This window comes from Acanthochromis polyacanthus, chromosome 23 (assembly GCF_021347895.1).
Source record: "Acanthochromis polyacanthus isolate Apoly-LR-REF ecotype Palm Island chromosome 23, KAUST_Apoly_ChrSc, whole genome shotgun sequence".
Classification (NCBI taxonomy): domain Eukaryota; kingdom Metazoa; phylum Chordata; class Actinopteri; family Pomacentridae; genus Acanthochromis; species Acanthochromis polyacanthus.
The window spans coordinates 287,746-305,034 of NC_067135.1; the positions used below are offsets into that span (position 1 = coordinate 287,746).

The 17,289-nt window shown below is 41.2% G+C and overlaps 2 long non-coding RNA genes across 2 annotated transcripts; one reads left to right on the plus strand and one right to left on the minus strand.

The window, feature by feature from the left end:
• Positions 1-6,992: 6,992 nt before the first annotated feature.
• LOC127532377 (uncharacterized) lies at positions 6,993-8,854 on the plus strand. Its single transcript, XR_007939757.1, has 5 exons — positions 6,993-7,511; positions 7,604-7,690; positions 7,836-7,934; positions 8,142-8,556; positions 8,720-8,854. It is a non-coding gene; the product is annotated as an uncharacterized LOC127532377 (long non-coding RNA).
• A 1,988-nt stretch (positions 8,855-10,842) lies between these two features.
• LOC127532376 (uncharacterized) lies at positions 10,843-14,740 on the minus strand. Its single transcript, XR_007939756.1, has 6 exons — positions 13,280-14,740; positions 12,986-13,133; positions 12,344-12,487; positions 12,124-12,228; positions 11,777-12,041; positions 10,843-11,558 (listed from the first exon to the last, which is right to left on the minus strand). It is a non-coding gene; the product is annotated as an uncharacterized LOC127532376 (long non-coding RNA).
• Between the last annotated feature and the right edge of the window lie 2,549 nt (positions 14,741-17,289).

Here is a 17,289-nt window from a genome sequence, read left to right on the forward strand (position 1 = left end):
CATCCCTTAAAACACAATATATTAGAAGAAAAAACAATCTCTGACATTAGAACTGAACTTTTTCTTCTCTTTACACCAACACTTGATATTTTTTTCTTCTTTTATTTTTTTGAACTTGTAGCTATTGCTATTTGCTTATTAACCTAACATTCTATCAAGTCTTTAACAACTCTCTATCAGTCTTTTAGGAGGGTGAACATGTCTCCTCGGTCTTGACAGTACTTCAACAGCTGGTGACTTCACCTGCTTGGAAAGTTTTACAGCAGCTGGGGATGCAGATGCTGCTGTCGAACTGCAATCAGTGGGTTCAGGCCCACTCTCAGTGTTCTCTGTAGCCTCCATTGAGTCCTTTTCAACAGTCTCCTTAGCTGGGTCTTCATCAGCTGACTGTAGTTGAAGATCCGTACGATTCCTCCTCAGGGTCGAACCATTTTCTGTCTGGATCCTGTAGGAACGCGGCGCAACTTCCTCTTCCACGTGTTCCTTCTGTCTCCAGGAACCTGTGGAAGCGTCTCTAAAACGTACTACATCTCCAGGCTTCAAAATAGGCAGGTGTTTTGTCGATCGATCATGCAGCTGCTTTTGTTTCTGCTTTTTTCCCTCCTTTGCCTTTCTGACTTTGTGTGCACCTTTAGGTGTAAGCAGATCTTCATTTACTGGCAGATTGGAGCGAATACGCCTTCCCATCAGCATTTGGGCTGGAGACAGTCCATTTTGCAGACGTGCACTCCTGTAAATCAGCAAGCTTTTCTGGAAATCATCTCTGTCTTGCGCTTTCTTCATCAGACTCTTTACTGTTTTCACAGAGCTTTCTGCCAGCCCATTGGATTTTGGATAGTTTGGGCTTGAGGTGAAGTGTTGAAAACCCCATTCTTTTGCAAAGGCAGCAAACTCACAGCTGGAAAATTGGGGTCCGTTGTCTGAGAAAAGTTCACATGGAACTCCATGTCTGGCGAAGACGGTTTTGAAGTAGCTGATGACCGCTTTGCTTGATGTAGACTGTAGCGCTCCTACTTCAGGATAATTAGAGAAGTAGTCTGTGACCACAATGTAGCTCTTTCCATCACAGTCAAACAGATCAGTCCCAACCTTGTAGTATGGTTGATGGGGCACTGGATGAGTCATCAGCGGCTCAGCCTGTTGCTTTGGTCTGTAGGTACGGCAAAGTTCACAAGACGCTGTTGTCTGGCTGATGTCTTGATTAATTCTTGGCCAGTACATTACCTCTCTCGCCCTACGTTTACACTTAACTTCTCCAAGGTGTCCCTCGTGTATCTTTTGGAGCATTTGTTTACTTAGTGAAGATGGAATAACAAACTTGCTCCCCTTCATCACTATGGAGCCCCAAAAGATTCATAATTAAATAAATAAAAACAACATTTTGAAATAAATACTATTACGATAAATAACAGACAAATATATAATATGGCCATTAAATTGTGAAATAAGGCAATGTTATTATGAAATATGTTTTATTATTCTTTAATACCGAATTATTATAATTAAATATTTCATAATGATTATTTTAACAATTTCATAATTCAATTCAATTCAATTCAATTCAGTTCAATTCAATTTTATTTATATAGCGTCAATTACAGTCAAATTGTCTCAAGACACTTTACAGAACCCAAATGCCTGACCCCCAGAGCAGCCCAAAGGAGACAGTGGCAGGAAAACACCCTTTTAACAGGGAAGAAACCTCGAGCAGAACCCGGCTCTATATAGGGGGGACCCATCTGCCTGCTGGCCGGGGGGGTTGAGAAGGACAGAAGAGGGCAAGGGGGAGGGATGGGAGAAGAGGGAGGGGTGGGAAAGCAAGGAAAACACAACACACATTTGGATACATGCATGACAGGATATGTGACACAGACAAAGTATAAGCTAACATTGAAAACTGACTCATAGTTTACTCTGATGATGTACGGCTCTGACATTAAACATACTCCATATATAGCTAGCAGTAAAATTCAAACAGTATGTAAGTTAGCATAACAGTATAGTGAAGGCGATGCAGAGTTGACTGGTGGAAAAAGGGAGTTGGAAGCAGAGGGCTGGAGGAAGGTCAGCAGCAGCATCCCACAGTGGACATGATGGAGACTGGACCAGCTGGTGGAACATCAACCACAGATCTGAAGCATCCAGCTCTGGGACCAGGGACACTCGGAGAAATAGCACAGGGGGAAACAGAGTGAATGTACTGCAATAACGGTATACATATTAAATGTAAAGGTAGATAGAGAAGGGCTCAGTGCATCAAGAAAAGTCCTCCAGCAGCCTATAGGCCTATAGCAGCATGACTAGAGGCAGAACGAAGGGACGTCCAAGAAGGAGTCAGCTGTGCAAATGAAGACACAAGCCGAACCCCTGTGGGTCACCCAGTCAGCCCCAACTATAAGATTTGTCAAAAAGGAACGTCTTAAGCCTGGTCTTAAAAATAGAGAGGGTATCTGCCTCCAGAACCCAAACTGGGAGCAGGTTCCACAGGAGAGGAGCTGATAACTGAAGGCTCTGCCTCCCATTCTACTTTTAGAAATTCTAGGAACAACAAGTAAGCCTGCAGCTTGAGAGCCAAGAGTTCTACTAGGATAATAAGGTACTATCAGATCTTTAAGATATGATGGAGATTGGTTATTAAGAGCTTTATATGTCAGAAGAAGGATTTTAAATTCTATTCTGGATTTAACAGGAAGCCAGTGAAGAGAAGCAAGTATAGGGGAAATATGATCTCTTTTGCTAACTCCTGTCAGTACTCTCGCAGCAGCATGTTGGATCAACTGTAGATGTTTGAGAGAACTATTTGGACAACCCGATAATAAGGAATTGCAATAGTCAAGCCTGGAAGTAACAAAAGCATGAACTAATTTTTCTGCATCACTCTGAGACAGAATGTTCCTGATTTTTACAATATTACGCAGGTGAAAAAAGGAAGTCCTACAGACTTGCTTTATGTGTGAGTTAAAGGACATGTCCTGGTCAAAAATAACTCCAAGATTCCTCACAGTAGTACTGGAGACCAACGTGATGCCATCCAGAGTAACTATTTGCTTTGAAAGCGAGTTTCTAAGATGTTTGGGGCCAAATACAATGACTTCAGTTTTGTCTGAATTTAGCAGTAGGAAGTTAAAAGTCATCCAGGTTTTAATGTCCTTAAGACAATCTTGCAGTCTAGCTAACTGATCAGTTTCATCTGGCTTCATAGATAAATACAATTGTGTGTCATCTGCATAACAATGGAAGTTAATACAATGCTTCCTAATAATATTGCCTAAAGGAAGCATGTATAATGTGAAAAGTATCGGTCCTAAGACAGAACCCTGAGGAACTCCATGATTAACTTTAGTATGCTCAGAAGAGTTATTGTTGACATGCACAAACTGGAACCTATCTGATAAGTAGGATTTAAACCAGTCCAGTGCTGTCCCTTTAATGCCAATTGAATGTTCTAGACGCTGTAATAAAATGTTGTGGTCGATTGTGTCAAACGCTGCACTAAGATCTAACAAAACAAGTATAGAGACTAGTCCATTATCTGATGCTATGAGAAGGTCATTAGTAACTTTCACTAGAGCTGTTTCTGTGCTATGATGCACTCTGAAGCCTGACTGAAACATTTCAAACTAATTATTCCTTTGTAAGTGTTCACATAATTGATTTGCAACTGTTCTTTCCAGAATTTTAGAGAGAAATGGTAGGTTGGATATCGGTCTATAGTTAGCTAACACATCTGGATCTAAAGTGGGCTTTTTAAGCAAAGGTTTGATGACAGCAACCTTAAAAGCCTGTGGTACATAGCCTGTTACTAGAGAGAGATTAATCAGATCGAACATTGAAGAATTAATTAAAGGTAAAATCTCCTTGAAGAGTCTAGTTGGGATAGGATCTAAAAGACATGTTGATGGTTTGGATGTAGAAACTGTTGAAATTAGTTCAGAGAGACATATAGGAGTGAAGAATTCTAAAGATTCATCAGGTCTAACAGCCAATTCAAAAGCATCTGTGACATTTGTAGGAAGGGCCAGATTAATTTTATCTCTAATCAGAACTATTTTATGTGTAAAGAAGCTCATGAAGTCGTTACTGGTTAAAGCTAAAGGAATACAAGGTTCAACAGAGCTCTGACTCTTTGTCAGCCTGGCTACAGTGCTAAAGAGAAACCTGGGGTTGTTCTTGTTCTCCTCTATTAAAGATGAATAATAAGTTGTCCTGGCATTACGAAGAGCTTTTTTATAGATTACTAGACTATTTTTCCAAGCCACATACACTTCCTCTGAATTAGTGGAATACCACTTTCTTTCCAGCTTTCGGGATGCCTGCTTTAAAGTCCACAGCTGGAATTATACCAAGGAGCAAGTCTTCTCTGAGATAGAACTTTCTTTTTTACAGGTGCAACACTATCAAGAGTTGTACGCAGTGAGGCTGAAGCATTGTTAACATAATAATCCACTTCTGTGGGGGTAAAATTATAATATCTGCCTTCTGATTTATCAGTAAATGTTGCTGAAGTAAACAGAGAGGGTATTATTTCCTTAAATTTAGATACTGAATTGTCAGACAAACACCTACTGTAATGATATTTGTTCTCAGCTGCTAAACAATCCTTTACTTTAAATTGAAATGTTATCATAAAATGGTCAGAAAGAAGAGGGTTCTGGGGAAATACTGTTAACTCTTCAATTTCTATGCCATAAGTCAGGACAAGGTCAAGAGTGTGATTAAAACTATGAGTTGGTTTATTTACATGTTGAGTCTAATAATGAATTAAAAGCTGTTGTAAGGCTGTCGCTGTCTACGTCAACATGAATGTTAAAGTCACCCACAATAATAACTTTGTCTGAACTGAGCACTAATTCAGATAAAAAGTCTGAGAATTGAGATAAAAACTCAGAATAAGGAGCAGGAGGACGATATATAACAACAAATAAAACTGGTTTCTGAGCTTTCAAATTTGGATGAGAGAGACTAAGAGTGAGATTTTCCAATGAGCTGTAATCAGGTTTAGGCCTCTGGTTCAGTTTTAAACTAGAATGGTAGATTGCTGCTACTCCTCCTCCTCGGCCTGTGATTCCAGGAATATGACAGTTAATATGACTGGGGGGAGTTGATTCGTTTAGGCTAACAAATTCTTCCTGCTGCAACCAGGTTTCAGTCAAACAGAACAAATCAATCTGGTGATCAGTTATCAACTCATTTACTAGCAGAGATTTAGACCAGAGAGATCTAATATTTAACAGACCACATTTAATTTTCCTGTCTCTGTGTTCTGTTGAAATAGTGGTATTAATTTTTATTACATTTTTGTGGTTACTATTTCTTTTGTATATTTTTGATTTGTGTAATTTATTGAATTTTGGTGGTCGGGGGACAGACACAGTCTCAATAAAGTTAACTGAATTACTGGAGGGTGACAGCTGTGAGGAAACTGCAGAGAGGTGTGTAAGACTACAGCTCTGCATCCTGGTCTTAACTCTGGGTTGTCATGCTTTAGGAGTACTAATAAAATCAGCCATATTCCTAGAAATGAGAGCTGCACCAGCCAAAGTGGGATGGATGCCGTCTCTCCTAATCAGACCAGGTTTTCCCCAAAAAGAGCTCCAATTATCAATAAAGCCCACGTCGTTTGATGGACACCACATAGACAACCAGCGGCGAAACGACGACATGCGGCTAAACATGTCATCGCTGGTCAGATCAGGCAAGGGTCCAGAGAAAACTACGGAGTCCGACATGGTTTTGGCGAAAGTACACACCGATGCCACGCTAATTTTGGTGACCTCCGATTGGCGTAACCGGGTGTCGTTACCGCCGACGTGAATAACAATCTTACTATATTTACGATTATCTTTAGCCAGCAGTTTCAAATTTGCTTCTATGTCGCCCGCTCTGGCCCCTGGGAGGCATTTAACTATGGTCGCTGGTGTCGCTAGCTTCACGTTTCTGACTATGGAGCTGCCAATGATCAGAGTTGGTTTCTCAGCGGGTGTGTCGCTGAGCGGGGAAAAACGATTAGAAACATGAAGCGGTTTGTGGTGAGCCGGGACAGCAGGCTTGAGTTTAGGACTGTTTTTCCTACGAACTGTCACCCATCCACCCGGCTGTTCGGGCACTGCTAAGGGACGGCTAACAGATGCTACACTAGCAGCTAAGATATTGCAGTCCGCACCGGCTAAGGGGGCCTGGCTAGCTGCTAGCGGGTTATTTTCCATGGTGCGGAGCCGCGATTCCAATTCGGAGAGCCTCGCCTCCAGAACTACAAAAAGGCTGCACTTATTACACATATCGTTATCACTAAAGGAGGCAGAGGAATAACTAAACATGTGGCACACTGAGCAGGAGAGGGAGAGAGAGGGAGAGGAAGAGGCAGAAGCAGAAGCCATGCTAACAACACGACACAGTGCTGAAACAGGAAATGACGCAATACGCTCACCGTAACGTCAGACGTCGCCTGCAGAATCCAGAATCAACAATTTCATTCTTAAATAATTACTTTTTATTCATTTTCCAAGCTTTTATAAAATAAAAAAACGTTTTTTACAAAGTCAATTTTATTTCAAAATGTTCTTTTTCACAATGGCCTTTTTATTTCATAATGCCGTTTTTCAGCATAATATCTTGGTCTGTCAATCAAAGCTTAAAGGCGGAGCCAGTTCAGTAATTGGTTGATCCTTTACACAGACATTGCAGCAGCACTTGCAACATCGATTCAAACGCGAAGATGCTAAGTCTGGAAAAGCTTAAAAATCGGGAGTGCATGCTACCCTTCAGAAAGAATGGCCGCAGGACAGAAGACAGTTTCCAAGTTGCTCAGGGAAGTTGCAAATCGGTTGGATAGCAACGGAAGACCTGAGCCTGAGAGAGGATTTCAGCAGCAGCGTGTTTTTAATAAGGTGGTGTATGGAAGGTCACAAAACAACAGCCCAGCATCGACGCTACCAAATGCTAGCACAGGTGACCGCACTCCACGAAACTGAAGCTCAGGCTAGGCAGGATGATAATTCCACAGTAGGGATAGAGGTCCCATCCTGTAGCAACAGCAGTGTCTGGAATCTCTGCAGCACTGTTGAGGAACAGGATGTTGTTATCCTGGAACTTGCCACAATCTCAACAAATGCTGAGCATTCTTCTGGCAACACAGTAGTGCCTGAAGATGCAGCATCTCTTCCAGATGAAGAAAAGTCAAGTGTAGGGGAAACACCAGGTAGTCAAAGCACCGGTATAAAGTTAAGGATATACATGGTAGATTGGAATTACATAAGTTAGGATGAAGTTACTGTACTTGTTAATCTATCACATCTAATAAGTTTGTCTTTCAGAGTGGAAATGTGAAGCTGATGCAACCAGAGCTGCCTGGCTCTACAAGTCCTAATTACTTGCACAGCATGAGACCAGAAAGGCTCTTGTCCTGCGAATGGATTTGAGGGAAAGTATAAGCGATCAAGAGAGATCACTTCTCTCCTTTTACAAAGAGCCAAAGGTCGAGTGGGCAAACCCTGTCTCCTGCAAACTGGAAGGTATTGCCACTGTAGTGAGGAACACAAGTTAAAGATATGTATGCAAAGTTAGCTTGGTAGTATTGATCAGTATTCCTTTTTTTTTCTTCCAGGAGATGCCGCTGTTGGGGAGGGCGTGAAGAGATTCTTCTTCTCAAAGACAGTTTCTCTTGTACAGATTGGTTTTCATCTGAACTTTGGTATGTCATTTACAATAATGAAAGGAAGCATGGTTCAGTGGAGCAGAGAACAATTTAAAAGAAAATCTTGTTTGAGTTTTGACACAAATGTTTGAAACAATGGAGTTTTTGCTGCAAGATGATAACCTAGCCACATTCCATTCAGGAAACACAGATATTACAAGACTCTTTGATGGTGAGCCTGATCACTTGACTCCATCTACCTCTCAAATCTTGCTGGAGAGTGACATGTTCCTAGTGGCAGGTAAGACACTGGGAGAAGCAGAGAAGAAACGGCACCATAACTGTTACATTTTAAGAAAAAAATTGTAAAGACAAAGTTGATGCTATGCATCAATCTACTGTAGATAATCATGTGAGTGAGAATTCTGTAAGATGTTTCCTAAACTTTGCAAGCTTTGTCATTACCATTGTTATGACATCTTAGTGAATTTTTGGTGTTTGAATTTAGGAAGAATGATGGGCCATTCATTCCTTCATGGTGGACCATGTGTGTCTGGGCTGAGTCCTGCAATCATTCACGTCCTTTTCGGTGGCTCATCTGAAACAGCTACGATTCAGATTGAGGATTGCCCGGATATTGATATCCGCAGCACTATTCAGCTGGTTTGGAATTTGGTTTCTTTATTTGTATTAAATTAATTAAATTTCTTTAATACCAAATTTATAATGGTTTGTTCTGTAGAATGGTATTACTGCTTATGACCCATCATTATCTTTTTTCATGCATTGTATAGCTTAACAACAGTGCTAAACTAACAGAACAGAACAAAAGAAGTGTTCTTGAGCTGGCACTGTCCTGGGACCTGCCAGGTGTCACACAAACCAACCGACAGTGGCTGTATGAACGTCTTTTGTTCCACGCTGTAAGTTAAAGGTTCTTTTCACCAGAAGGTTTGGTTGTTCAATTTAAAAGCAAAACCAAAATTCCAAAAAGAGAAAAGTCGCTTCTTGTATGTAATAGATGTTTGGGTATTAGTTATAGAGTACTGTAGATTAAAAATGAGCTTTTTTATCTCACCATTGCAGGTCATAACACGAACAAGCCGCCAAGTAAAGCAGCTGAGGAAAGGGCTCAAGGAGACCATGGTGTGGCCGCTACTCACAGACAGACCTGACATTATTCCCCTGTTCTTACCAAGGGAATCAGAGACTGCTCCCTCCTGTGAGGTAAAGTGACTTACTCCTTTTCAAATCTGAATGTTACAATTATTTTCATTACTGCTGAATGTAGTATCTTTCTCAGTACTTAACAACAGGAGGATCTGGATGCTCAGACTGGGTTCCAGGGCATGCTGGAAAACTGCAGTCGGCCGGCGGTCCGTGTGGTAGCCGGTGCTGGTAGCCATCAGTGTGTAGACAGGACGCCGGTACTGGAACGCTTCAGCTGAGCCTCCTCAATCAAACAACGAACGGAATGAAACAGATGATCCGTAGTGCAACGGAGATGGGAGCGGCTGATCCGGAGAAGGAATTGCAGTGGCTATCGCTTAGCTACGATCCAACACAGAGAAGCGAGCAGCGTCTGCTTATAAAGGAGGTGGTGAAGATCTGATGAACATCTCCAGCTGCACCCCACACCCACTGATCATGATTGCGGATCGAGCACACCTGTTGCCACTCCTGCCTGCCGAGCCAAGCCTAATTAGGAGGGAGAGAAAGAACACATACAAAACAAAACAAAACCACAGAACACTGCTTAACTAGCACCAGCTGCCGCTGGCCTGACAGAAAAGCGATGGTCTTCCAAAGTCTTCCACCTGTTTCGAGGTCCTGCGTCTTCCTGCACACCACCAGAACTACGAGTCATTTTGTGTGGACATGCAAGCTTGCCTCAAATCATCTGACTCTGGTTTTGGTTTGGTTTAGGACTGATATAAACTGCAATCAAGTTCTCCGTTTGTTGTTCCTTTAAAGCATTACGTGTGCATTCCAGTTAACCAGACAAATCACAGAGAAAAATACAAGAATAAGTAAACATGAAAGTTTCAGTAATGCCAAGTGACATGAGGTCATTTCTATATACAATGGGGTCCAGGAATCATCTAACACAGTTCTGATAGATCTGACAGATTGTCATATAAACCTTGATTTAAGAACTTTGCTAATTCATTAGCAAACGAGAAATATTTCTCCTTAATTTAATTTTACACATTTTCTGTTTTTCTTCATAATTATTTTCCTTATTTACGGTTAATTCTAGAATTGAACACATCAAAAAGGACATTACATGTTTGGACCTATTGCATGTCTTAATATTTGCTTCAGGCAACAGACTTGTTGTGGAAAAATTAATGTTTTAAGAACGTCTTGGTTACATCTGTTCAAATTTACAAACAGAGCTAGTACAGAAGTCTGTAAGTGAAAGTGTTTTCTGGATCACCACAGTTGTTCCAGTGGATAAAAGGGATTTAACTCTGAAAATTTGTTATAAGTGAACATTGTGTGTGAAATCAACAACCACTGTATCACACTCAGAAATCAATAAAGGAGAAAGGCAACAAAGTCATATGCAGTGTCTTTATTACTGTGACACATCTTATTGAAACTCCAGTTACCACAAATCAGCAATCAGACTTTTAGTGGAAGGATGATCTTTATCAGTTAATGAGCATATTTTTTATACAGAAACTACACAAGCAATGGCTTAAAAATGAGTGACATCTTGTACTCAGTTCAAAGGTTAAGCATCTGTTTGAGTGCATTAACAGTTTGAATGTAAACTTGCAGAGCTTGGCTGAGTGGAACGTTAATGTGTGGCAATTCTGCAAGTCCCTGTTCATTCAATGATCGGGGGAGCTGTAGGGTGACCACCTGCCAATAAGCCCAAGGGGGGACAAGAGGTATGTTTCTGAGGGACAATGTGGGACACCACTCGGTGTGACAGTGACCTCACTTTGCAGGCAGACTCACTAATAGTAGTGAAGCCATTTCTATCACATACCTCTTTACATGGTATATTAATAACGTATTATTCCCCTAAACATTTGTAATTTGCTAATGTATGGTCATGAATAGGCAACCATTGTTAATAAACCTTTAGCTTTCAATGTGTATTTTTTCTAAATAAAGATTCATAATATTCTTAAAAAAATCAATGAATTGACAGATGCACTTTCACTGAATATTTATTCAAAGTGAATACACATACATATATTTTTCTTGAACTGGTATTTTTTGTTTGAGCGTGCAGCATTGAGGAGGGCCTTTTCTTTCACTACATAAGTGTAGAAGACCTTGCAGCTCAATGAGAAGTTGCTCTTCACATGGATTTCAGACTTATTCAGGTCCACCGAACATCTGTCATCTCCGTGAGCCTGTGTCATTTGACATCATATTCCCCTCCATATCCAACTGAAAATGACGTCCGGCAAAGCTCACAAAAAGCCCTCACTATCACCCTTAACCCCTGTCACCCACAAATATTCACTTTCCCACTCTTTCCTACATACACACCTTCTTTTTTTACTCGGTGGCGGTCCCTCACTCTCAGCGTCTTTCTCCATTTTTCATTTGGCGGCTGCAGGTGTCTTGTCCGTGGCGTTGTCGCTGCGCATAGTGCTGCGTGCGGTCACTGCGGGCAGGTGTCATGACAACGGCCACCTCTGACCCCACCCACTCAGAGCAACAGTGTCCTATCCAGTTGTTCTTTTGGCTGCCTGGGGGCTCGCTCACTCTGGGATTGTGAGGACTTTTTTTTGGCATGTTGATTTTGCGGGACAAAGCTTCAAATTGCGGGACGCGTGAATTGAGCCTAAAACGCTGTACGGGTGGTCACCCTAGGGAGCTGTATCACTGGAATGGTAACCTCAGTTAATGGACGGGGACTGTGTGGTCCCATCCAGTCCACACCATAGTCGTCATGAACCTGAAAAAGAATTCAAAGTGTTTTACACATTGGCTGTAGAACCGTCCTCTCCTGCTGAGCCAGCAGGTGCACGTTCTTCAGGGTTATCCAAATCCACAATCAGCTCTTCTCAGGTAAAAACAACTTTATCTAGTGTTTGACCCAGCAGGAGTAAACCTTTGTGCCATCTACAGAGTAAAATTTTGTATACAACACCTTTTGATTAGATACTTGCGTACCTGTGAAAAGTCATGGCCATCCTTTCTGTAGAGTGACCAGAGTTGAAGGGGTGAAGAGTTGTTTTCCGTTCTGAGTCCGTGCAGATTCCAAGCTCCTTTGAATGCCTGAAGATGATCCTGAATGTGATGCAAAAAGCATCTGTGTAGTGCAAACAGGTGAATTTCTTCAGCAGGATTGAGTAGTCCTTGAATCTCCAGCTGAGTGAACATCGTGTAGAAAAGGTCAAGAACGTTTTCATACACATCCCTCCACAGGCGTTCGATTCTGTAAAAATACACACAATGAAAGAAAATGTTTATTTCAACAAGTTATTCATAGGCCAATTTAAATGATCCAGATCCCATACCTCTGGTTGTGCACACTTCTGCCTGTAATGTGGGAGTTCCTGTTCTCCCCCATCACCTGGACCATGAAATGAGCCACCTTTACATTTTCACCTCCTTTGTCTGACCTGAGGTTAAGGCGAGATGAGGTCTGATATGACTGTAATCAGTAAAATCTGACAGTGAAATTTTGCTGTCTGGAAGAACACATTAGAGGAATGTTAAGCAAATTTCACTCCCTACCTAACTCGTGATGGTATGCCATACTGTCTGACAGCTGACCAGAACCCATCAAACACAGTTGTGGCTTTGTTATTAGTGGCAGCATTGAGGTAGACAATCAACCTGGAAAAACCATCTATACCTCCGTGGACAACGAATCTCCATCTAGTTTAAAGAAGAGAAGGATCCCTGTCATCGAGTTATTTTTTCATATTAGTAAAGAATTATATTAAAGAAAGGACTTCAATGACAAAAAGTTACAAGTTCAAATGTGCATAGAAAAGTGGTGGAAGCGTATTACATAGTAAGAATGCTTCTGCAACAAGTATTTGAATGTAATGTTTATAAATTAATGCAAGGGATCAAATCATCAAGATCTGTATGTTGTAAAGAATGGTTCTTTGTCTCTCTGTGACTGACGACCAGTTCCTGCCTCTTGCCTTCTAAATGGTAGGATAGGCTCCAGCTTCCCTGTGATCCTGAATTGGAATGAGCAGTACAGAAATTGATGATGTTGTAAGTACATAGGATGGGTATCATATTCTCCATGTTGTAGGCTACATGAGACAGTGCCAAAATTTAGACATATGGGAGATAGTACATTAGTACAAATAGTACAAGTAAAACATCTGTGCATTTGTAAAAGTAATAAAAAATATTGACCGAATCAGCTTGTGATTTCCATCTATATGCCAGAGGAAATTTGGTGCTGGCACATTGTATTGACGGCGCCTTGCAGTCTGAAGCGATAACTGTCGCATCATGACCCCTTCTGGATTGACACATCTCATGGAATCTACCAGTCGAGATCCTGATGAGACAATTTTAACAGTTACTTCCACTGACATGCTGACGTGACTTTATAGATGATTTACAGAAGTAATGAAAATGTACACTCTAGTACTGACTGGTTCAACTCGGTTAAAGTGCTCGGATATACACACAGTATCATCTTACTTTGAATGTGTAATCTTCTGGCCTTCAGATGTCCCAACATCATTCTGCAGCCAGCATTTGGGTGACAATGCTGAATATCCAGCACTATGGCATCAAGTTCTTCATCTCCAACAGAAGAATAACTATCAGATTTCCTGCAAAGGAAAACACATTATAATGTTGCAACTTTAGTACAAACTGTCTAACACAATATTCTGAAAGAGCCTAATGAAAGTGTTTTTTTTCAGCTAGTAGTGACCTGAATTGCCTGTTTGCCATGACTGTTGTGGTGATGACGCGATTTATAAATGGTAACACACTTAGCAGACAGCCAACCATACAATACTGATGCAATATATAAGATGATAATTTTGGGGCACTTTGAGTATGCACAATTTATTTATCTAAAGAATTCTCACAGCTCTCATTTTACCCAGAGTTTGAGTTTAAATGAGCTTTGTGCGTGTGAAGGCATCTTTAGGCGTGCCATCTGAGAAAACACTTACAGCAACTGCCGTTAAGTTTTTTTTCTTATTACTTCTTATACTAGCAGCTACAACCACACAGACTGCTGTGAAAATAAAGCTTTGAGCAAAATCTCATTTCATTTCCATTAAATATTAAAAGTAACTTACCGTAAACCTTCTTCCACCATTCTCCTCCAAACAGTGCTGGGTGACACACCAAACATCTTGGCAATAGTCCGGATGGTTATACCTGAGAGCACTAAAGTCCTGAGTGCCTCACGCGGAGTTTCAAGACGTGGACGACCAGCACGTAAAGACAGTTCCTCATGTACATATTCCATATGCACCCGGTGCTCAATCGCTCTCAAACTTTCGAAAATGTTGTCATCGATTTTAGCATCCAGAACACCGACTACCATCCCAAGTATTTCAAAAATATCATCCAGACGAGTCAAAACAGCATCTCCTGACAAGTTCTCACGCTCGATTTGATCTGCTAGAGCCAGCAGAGCTGCAGATACACCGCTGAAGTCTGTCATCTCTTCTTCTGATTGCTCTTCCTGCATGTTTACGTTAGCCGCCTAAAGAACGGCTATGACCGGTGTCTAGGAAAACTAATCGATCTTAAAGGATCAAGCAGAGGTCCCACCCTCTAGCTTTGATTGACAGACCAAGTCATTCTGATGAAAAACGACATTATGAAATAAAAAGGCCATTGTGGAAAAGGACATTATGAAATAAAAATGGACTTTGTAAAAAACGTTTTTTTTTAAATAAAAGCTTGGAAAATGAATAAAACGTAATTATTTTAAAAAGTATGAAATTGTTAAAATAATCATTATGAAATATTTAATCATAATAATTCAATATTAAAGAATAATAAAACATATTTCATAATAACATTGCCTTATTTCACAATTTAATGGCCATATTATATATTTGTCTGTTATTTATCGTAATAGTATTTATTTCAAAATGTTGTTTTTATTTATTTAATTATGAACCTTTTGGGGCTCCATACATCACCAAGTCATCCACCACTGTGAGCTCTGCTCTGCAATTCCAGTAATCTTGTATTATTACTGGGCAGTCCTTTTTGTTTTCAGGCCATCCTTTTAGAACTGTGCTCTTCAGTTCTCTCATGGTTTCATCTGCCTGCGTCTCAGTCCGTATCTGTTCTGTTCTATCAGCAGTTACTGGGAGTGATGACACAACCATGACCACGTATGCCTGTATTTCTGCATTTTTCTCACTGTCCTCCTTTTCCTCCTTGTCCACTGCTCTCGACAAGGTATCGGCTGTGTAGATGTATTTTCCTTGGGTGTAAATCATGTGCACATCATATTTTTGCAGCCTGATCAACATCCGTTGGATCCATATAGGACAGTCATTCAGTGGTTTGGACATGATGGACACCAAAGGTTTATGGTCAGTCTCCACCTCAAAGGTTCGACCATAGACATATTGATGAAACCGCTCACATGCATACAGACTTGCTAACAGCTCCTTTTCTATTTGTGCGTACCTGGACTCAGCACTTGTCAAGGCTCTGGAAACGTAGGCGACCGGCTGCCACTGCTCCTCATGCTGCTGCAACAGCACTGCTCCCAGGCCATACTGTGATGCATCTGCTGAAATCCTGGTGTGCTTCTCTGGGTCATAGAACTTCAGCACAGGCTCTTGTGTGAGGATCTCCTTCAGTTTTTTAAAGCATTTCTCTTGCTCATGGGACCATATCCATTCAGACTTTTGTTCTAGAAGACTCCTGAGTGGTGCAGACTGTGTTGACAGCTGTGGCACAAACTTGGCAAGGTAGGTGACCATCCCTAAGAACCGTCTGACCTCATCTTTGTTCTTTGGTCTTTCCATGTTATTGATTGCTGACGTTTTTCTTGGGTCTGGTTTCACGCCCTCCTCACTGACAACATCTCCAACGAAGGTAAGTGTTTTTACTCCAAACTCACATTTGTCCTTGTTAAGTTTTAGATTCACTTCCCTTGTCTTGTCCAACACCTGCCTCAGTCTCTTGTCATGTTCTTCTCGTGTGGTCCCCCACACTATGATGTCATCCATCATTGTCTCGACTCCAGGAATGTGCTCAAAGATCATATGAATAGTCTTATGATAGACTTCTGGTGCTGACAGTATCCCATACGGTAAACGAAGAAACCTGTAACGGCCCTCTGGTGTGTTAAATGTGCACAACTTTGAACTCTCCTCGTCCAGTCTCAGCTGCCAGAAACCTGACAAAGCGTCAAGTTTACTGAACCATTTAGCTCCAGCAAACTGTGCCATGATTTCTTCTCTGGTTGGTAACTTGAAATGTTCTCTCTTGATTGCTTTATTCAGATCCCGTGGATCAAAACATGTTCTCAGAGCACCTGTTTTCTTTTGCAGGATCACAAGCGAGCTGACCCATTCAGTTGGTTCATCTATTTTCTTGATGACCTTCAGCTTTTCCATGCGTGCTAATTCTTCTTTCAGTTTTTTCCGCAGCACAAAGGGAACTTTCCTGCAGGGATGCACAACAGGAGGTACGTTCTTGTCAACACATATTTTGTGTTTGCCAGGTAAACATCCAAGTCCTTCAAAGCAGTCTTTATACTCCTCCATTAGAGAGTCTTGATCATTTGCGGTCTCTGATGATGAAACTACAAACACTCTTTTGACCAGGTTGAGCTTTATGCATGCACTGAGTCCAAGGATTGGTTGAACTTTCATATCTACTATCAGTAGCTGTGCTCTTATCTGACGACTTTTGTGTTTGAAGGTTGCGATGCATCCGCCTATAACAGGAGCACGTTCTCCTGTGTATCCCGTTACTTTTGTTTTTACAGGATAGATTTCGCTTTTTACATCCAGCATTTTGTATTCTTCCAGTGGCAGCAGGCTAACATGGGCGCCTGTGTCTATCTTGAATGGTGTTAATGTCCCATTCACTTCAACGGCTGCAATCCATTCCTCTTTTTCTGTTGTACATGCACGCAGTACATCCACGATGAACTCATCATCCTCTTCTTCCTCATCGACTGTGTGAACTTTCTGTTTTAAGGGTGCTTTGCAACATTTAGCATAGTGATTACTTTTTCCACAATTGTTACATGACTTTCCATATGCAGGACAAGACCTCGGCTTGTGGCTGCTCCCACACTTGCTGCATTTGATCAGTTTCTGGTCTTTTTGTTTAGTGAATGTCTTCTTTTTCTGATCTTCTTTATGAAGTGTGTGCACTGTTGTTTCACCACGACGAAGCTCTCTTGCTTGGGCTCGAGTGGTTTCTGCTGCTCTGCACATGCTCACATACTTGTCAAGTGTAAGTCCAGTCTCTCTGAGCAGTCGTTCTCTGAGTGCATTATCCACTGTGCCACACACAATCCTATCCCTCACTAACGAGTCTCCTAAAGTGCCAAATTCACACGTTTTACTTAATGTGTGAAACTCTGCTAAGTACTGATCAAATGGCATTCCTTGTTTTTGGTCATGAGTGAAAAACTTGTATCTTTCAAAGGTCACGTTCTGACTGGGCACAAAGTATTCTTCAAACTTTGTCATGAGTTCTGCCAG